Genomic DNA, 7,443 nt, shown 5'->3' on the forward strand with positions numbered 1-7,443 from the left:
TATAAATAGTATCATTTATCAAAAGGTACAGCTCCAGGTATATTGAATGCAATTTTGGGGACAACTGTAGCAGTGGCGGATAACAAGATATTAGGTCTGCTTTATGATAAATCAATAAACCCAGAGGTCACTAAGCTATCAGCACAGAGGGAACATTGGCTCTTTTTTGTGTGGCTTCCAGGCAAAGGGCTGTTTTTTGCTTGTAATACAATGGTGTTTTCAGTACAGTAATGATTAAAAGATGAATGCAAAACAAACTACTTCTGGGCATGGATATTGGTGTTTTTTTAGTTACTGCAATAGAAAGTTATTGTAGAAGTTGGAGTACACCTTTCCTTTTATTCATTCAGTAAGACATTAGTCTCATGCACTATTAGTATTCCCACTGTATTGTGTTTAATGGTCACTGGTCATCGCACAGATCAACTGGTTTCAGGGTTCCATTCATTCTAAAATTTACCGCAGGTGTGGGCTTTTTTGTCTTTTGTGTTGTTTGTTGTTTTAAAGAAAACTTTGTTTTCCTGCTTTCCTCCATGGTGAACAAAGAATCCCAAAATTAAAAGTCTTGATCAATAGAAGTAAAAGGCAACCTCGTTTAAGAACAGCAGGACTCTATCAAAACATCTGTTAACAAACTCACACTATTCGTGCAGTATAATCCAAGTCTCATTTATCCAGTCGTATCCTCAGTACTTCCCAAACACATGCATTTTGCCTGCCTAGATGGGCTACATGAGAGTGTTTATGCATAAGTAGTAAGTAAGGTTTTAGTGAAAATGCATGTGTTTGGAAAGTACTGAACATAGGACTGGATAAATGAGACTTACTAATTTAACTGCATGTGTTGTGTGAGAGTTTGTAAATGGATGTCTTGATATGAGGGGTGTACCCTCAAGAGGGGTAAGTGTTTCGGCTCCCCTGACAAAAATTTGGGAAAAGGGGCACCCAGTGGCCACTCATATTGGCATGTTTTGCAATGATAACCAGAACGATAGACTTCATCCATCCATCCATTTTCATCTGCTTATCTAGGGCCGAGCAGAGCACCGCAGATGTCTTTCTCCACAGCAACGCTTTCCAGCACCTCCTGGGGGACCCCAAGGTGTTCCCAGGCCAGATGAGATATGTAATCCCTCCAGCGTGTTCTGGGTCTGCCCCGGGGCCTCCTACCAGTGGGACGTGCCCAGAACACCTCCAACGGGAGGCGCCCAGGAGGCATCCTGATCAGATGTCCGAACCACCTCAACTGACCCCTTTCGATGCGAAGGAGGAGCAGCTCTACTTTGAGCTGCCTCTGGATGTCTGAGCTCTTTACCCTATCTCTAGGGCTGAGCCCAGCCACCACATCGAGGAAACTCATTTTGGCTGCTCGTATCCGCAATCTCATTCTTTCGGTCACTACCCAGAGCTCATGACCAGACGAGAGGGTTGGGACATAGATGGACCAGTAAATTGAAAGCCTCACCTTCCAGCTCAGCTCCCACATCACTACCATATTTGGATGCTGATGATTGGTGCACATGTCACGGGCCAGAGGTCAGTGTACGATAAACATTTCTGGCACTCAGTTGTTATGCTAGCAAGATTGTGTTAAAACAACTGAACATTTTTCAGGGTTTTGAAATAAGAAAGCGAACAAGCCTCAGCACCATAGAATAAGCAGAGAGCAGCAGTATGAGCCTCGAGTCTGCTAATGTTGCTGCTGCTAGCATTAACGTTACAATGACAGAGGCTAGCAGCCAGGTACAAGTCCAGGATCCACCTTCATCTCCGACTGCTGTGCAAGCTCAGAATACGTCGATGTTTTGTCTAAGGAGCAAATATCCTCAGTATGTGGTACCTCAGCATGTCAGGATGACATTAGCAGCATGAAGGCTGATGAACTCAACGGGCAGCATACATGTTCATTTCTGCCTCCATTCTGTAGATGCACTGTCCTGTTTGTTTGTGTGTTACAACAGGAAGTGTGTACATGCTGTAAATACTGTCCCCGGGTGGGAATAGCGTGCTACTCCAGAAATCCAGTCATGCAACAGTTCGAGGCCAGACTGACCCTAAAACTGTGACATTGTTAGAATGTGATTTGGGTGAGATTTGACCAGCAGGTCACGACTGCCACAGTTGCTGGTAGTTTCACTGTTTCACACTGAAGAGACTCATGCTGACAAGTGTCGTCTAGACTCTGAATGATCTGGTGTGAGCAGCTCTGCCCTGATGCTGCACAGTGTGAGGTTGCTTCACGCTGAGGTTTCTGGAAAAGACAAGAAACCAACATGTTTAGTTTAACTAAATATGGCCTAAGAGCATTATCAAATTACAAGTAATCACTTCAGCAGAGTTGGATTTATTATTCCTCAGTAAAGGATGTGATCACATTACATATTACAGTCAGATACTTCCTGAAAATCCTACCAGTCTGTACTTGTTTCAGAATTGCTCCAAAAGACAGATTAAATACGTAATGTGATACACATCTTCCCTCTGTTATGGCTCCACAGCCGGGTGAAAACTGATCTTAGTCTGTTTAGCAGCCGAGGGCGTTCTCACCATGATTCATAAGAGGACAATCCTCCTTTACCACCAGTTTGTGATGGGCACATTTGTGTCAGGATAAATCAAAGGTGATATATAACCTGGCTACACACAGACATCTAACAAAGGTTTATTTTTTTTAACCAAGCATCCTGGGTTTGAAGTGAACTTCCAGACGGTGTTTCACCCTTAACTCGATAACTTATAATGATATTTGTAAGGAGGTGACAGGTGTGTTGGCTTAAATATACGGTACAGTGTGTGTGTGTGTGTGTGTGTGTGTGTGTGTGAAAGGTTATAACATGAGAAGGCAGACAGTGTCTGAGCCTAACCCAGACAACCCCCCCTCAAAAAGCTGTAAAAGTACAAGTGCTTTATATTAACAGAGCAGTGTGTAGGATTAATAGGATTCAATGGCATTTAACAATGAGGATTGCAAATTGCAACCAGCTTAAATTTCTCCCATGTGCCAAGTGTGAACTCCTGGTTAGGATCCTTTAGTGTTCATTGTTCAGGAGATTTTTACCAGGAGCTGAACTGACCTTTCCCTAAGTCCCGCCCCTGGACACAGACTGGCCAATCATAACGTAGCATCGGGCCGGCTCAGACCAGGGTCCAACAGCAACAACACATCTGTGCTCCATTGACTCTAATGTAGTCGTTTCAGATTTCCTTCATTTTCAGGCAGGTTTTGTGGATTTGGAGCTAAATGTTGTGCCTGGGGCACGTCGTGTATTAATGATACTCGTTACCTGGAGAGGTTGGAAAAAGATATACGTTTCTTCCCTGTTCCAAAACCAAAATCAAACCCTGAAAAGTGTAGGGTTAGCTAGCTAGCTACTGAAGATATAGCCTACTGAATGTATACACATGCTGCTTTTGCTTTTTAATGATTATAACAGTGAAACAAAGACCAACCCTGCTGTACAGGAACCAGTGAAGGGAAGCAGGGACTTTGCTGATATTCAACCAGCTCTGTGTCATTGCAGTGTGTGCAGATCAATGTTGTTTGACTCCCCCGGAGATCCCTGCTCATCCGGCGGCGGAGGAGCCAAACACCGTTCATCTGCACACACTGCGATGCCACACAGCTGGTTCAATATCAGCAAAGTTTCTCTTTATATTCATTGTCTTGTGTGGCGATCAGCAGTGATGTGGTGGTTCACTTTTACACTGTGATCTGTAGCCTATAGTTCGGCTTTAGCTTCTAACTATCTTTGTCTTTTTAACCTGTTGTTGCTGCTGAGTCAGTTTGACATCCTGGATATATCCTTCAAACACAGACTGTAGACCCCTCTGTCTGCTTCTCTCTGGAATCACTGTTTCATTTTTCCAAAAATATGATAATATTTCTTCAGGGAGTGCAGTTAGTTACAGTGTGGGCACCATGATAGCTCCAACAACTTGACGGACCATCGCAAAGGGGTGGGGCTTAGCGAAGCGTCAATTATGCGTAGAGGTCTCTTCCTCTCCAAAACAGGTTTTGAGTTACACATCAGTGTTTCTACTACGCTGTTCAGCTCATTGCAAAAAGAGCTGCTACTTTTAATATCTCCCCCTCTCTCTTTGCCATTCTGCCTTTCGTTCCCCTTTGCACTTGATCAAATAAATCTTAACTGCACTACGGAGATTAACAATGCAAATGCTTTCAGAGACAATTTCCTGCTTAGGAAAATATAATTCCATGAAATGTTTTAGTGTGACTACATTTTGCGAGGTGTGTGTGTTTAAGTGTCTCACTAGTGGCGGGTAGATATACAGCAGCCATCTATAGTCACATCAAACACCCAAAGGATAAACTGAAAACTTTAATTTCTCCTCTCCAACTTTTTCCCTCTGTTGACCTTCTTAAATTCAGCTGTGATTCAGTTCCCGTTTTCGCCCTTTCTCAGTCTTATCTTTTTCCTGCTCATTTTTCTTTCCCCTCACTTTTCACATTTTCAGTGGATATTTTTAACAGAATGAAAAATGAAACCATTTTAGTCTCCTCTGTAGTTCTGTTTCTCTCTTTTGCTTTTCTTTCCTCTTCTTTCACACTTTGTATCAACCCGCTTCCACAGTGCGTTGGAGGCGCATAAACAAAAGCCGAACCAGAGCCAGAACTACTCCCACCTGCCAGGACACACACACACACACAAACACACACACACACACACACACACACACACACACACACACACTCATTCCCTTCCTATGTATTTTAACAATTACAAAGTCAGAGAAGAGATAAGACAAACATCACTCAATCTTCTCCAGCCCAGAGGAGAAGAAGATAAGTTGTAGTTTTTATTGTTCATTTCCCCTGAAGGCTAATTGGACCATTTCCAAAACAAAGATAAAGTGCACACATTTATATCACAGCCTACATTTTTACAATAATACCGCACAGCAAAAATGTTCATCTGGACATTAAAGCTTCAGAAATAGAGTTAATTGTATTGTAGTCCAGTCTGTTCCACTATTGGCCGTAATTATCTTGTCTTCTTACAGCAACACCATAGTCTGGAACAAAATTTGCACTTTTTATAGTTCAGTTTTGAATTACAGCATATGTAACAAAATGCCACTCTTTACTTGAACAAAACCTGGGACGTTGTTGACATTCTATTACCAAGTTTGTGACAATCCTCTTCTGCTGTCCAATGCAATCATAAAAATATGAATTACTTGCTTTTACTTCTTAAAAACAAGACAACGTTGGGAATGAGATTTTTTTTTAACATTTTGATGGTGTGGTTAATGGAATGCCACAAACATCTCCAGCGATGAGAGGTGAATCTATAGGAAGCTTCAAGAAACATGTGTCTGACGTGCAGATTGTTATTTTGTATGCTGATCAAGTCCCATCACTCACTCTACTTTGCACCCTTTGTAATATTTATGTGTAATATTTCAGCAAGAGGATTTCACTGTCCTTGTATTGCCACAGAATATACACCGACTTACTCAGTACTATATTATTAAACTTTCTCACTATATGCAGATAATATCTAATATAACCTAGAGGTATAACCACTCTATTCCACTTTTGTCTGGCTTTGTTAATGTTGAGCATTTTCCACCTGACCAGACTCACAGTTTGTCATTTAAAATGTACTAATTTATCAATTAAATTTTTGTTTTTGAGTAAATCTTATTGTTGATTCGATGGCAGTTACTAGTGGAACTACAGTCAAAGTATAACAAAATCCAGTATTTAAGACCATATTACTTACAAGATAAATGTATCTACATATTGAAGCAACACTTAAGAATTTGAACTCTATCTCAAGTGAACAGGCCTTTTCGACTGTTTTAGAATTTGTAAGTGTGAGGATGGTTAAGCCTGCAATAACTGATTTGTAGGCCACTGGGAGGTTCCGCCCTTTCTGTCTGCTTGGCAAGTATAGCTATTTTCCATACACATATGCTGGCTTGGCTCGACTTAGTTTTACTTAGTTTTACTTACTTAGCATCAGACTGGGACAACAGGGTTTGTCCATCTCTTACAACATGACTCGTCTGAGGGTGTGTATTTAACTGATGTCGTGCTTGTCTTGAGTCAATGACGTTTAAAAGAAGTGTTATCTTTAGCACTGTTTACTTTTGCACTGTTCAACGCCTGATTGTGATGGCATCTATGCTTCTTGCTTGAGAAACTGAGACGAAATGACGTAATAGATCTAGAAGAGGAGAAGGAACCTGAAGTTGACGCCGAATGGTCCATGAATGATCAAGAAGCACACTGGACAACACCGCAACCTGCTAAGAGGCAGTCGGATGCGCTTTGATCTGACTCTAAAGATAGTCCAACTTGGGTACAACTCGGCACAACTTGGCAAGTTTAAACTGATAATGGAAACGCAAATCAAGGCATGGTTTGACTGGACATGGCCAAAAGTGCCAATGGTTGCTGCCTGCTCGCTGCAGCTGAAAACAACACTGATGAGAGCGGCAAGAATGAACCAACACAGTGAAGCTGTAGATCGGAAACCCAAAACTATGAGCTGAAAGAGACTAAAATGCTCAGTAGAGCTTAACAGATCAACACATTCTCACTACAAACTCATCACATATTGACGTTTGGTCATGGACTTTCCACGTTGACGTTTCCACTGTTTGTTGATATTCTGGGACGCCGTGTCAACTTCAGCTTGTTACATGCATTGTATGTTTTCAAAATACACTTCAGTTTTCACAAGAAAAGGAACAGTTTGCAAATAGTCTCTTTCAAAATAAACATGCTACATTAGAACAACACTGCGATTTTTTTTTCCTTCAGCAACAAACACATGTGGTTACATTAAGCCAACACACACATGGCTAGGTTTAGACAACTAAAGCACGTGTTTTGGCCCCCTTCACTTATGTTGTTGTTCCCCCTGATGTGGACCAACAATAACGGCGACTGGCCACATATTACACCAGTGTGAAAGGACAGCTTTTTTCATTGGTGTCTGACGCCGAAAGTCACTGCTCAAGTGCCAGTATTTGATGACTTTGGAATGACACTGGGTTGAGGAGAACTGCAGAGTTGGAGATAACTCTCAAAAGATTTGTCACTCTGAGCAACTCCTTGTTATTACACTTAGTCATTTGACAAATTAAAAGCTGTCATTAGTGACTTTTATAAAAAACAATGTTTTTCATATTTGATTAACTGTCACGATATTCACACAGCACTAAATGAGACAGATCATCTCTGAGAAAAATCATACTCCTGTACAAACTTTTTTATGTCTCGCCTCAAATAGTTTAAGAAACATATTTTAGTGTACTGTTTAGCTGTAAAATGAGAAAACTTGTGACCCGGCCACCATGTTGGATACAGTAAAATGAGAGTAGCTAGCACCGCCCACCAGCTGCACCAGCGTTCTCATTTTACAGCTAAACAGTACACTAAAATACGTTTCTGAAAACATCTGAGGCAAG

Source organism: Epinephelus lanceolatus, chromosome 13 (assembly GCF_041903045.1).
Source record: "Epinephelus lanceolatus isolate andai-2023 chromosome 13, ASM4190304v1, whole genome shotgun sequence".
Lineage (NCBI taxonomy): Eukaryota > Metazoa > Chordata > Actinopteri > Perciformes > Serranidae > Epinephelus > Epinephelus lanceolatus.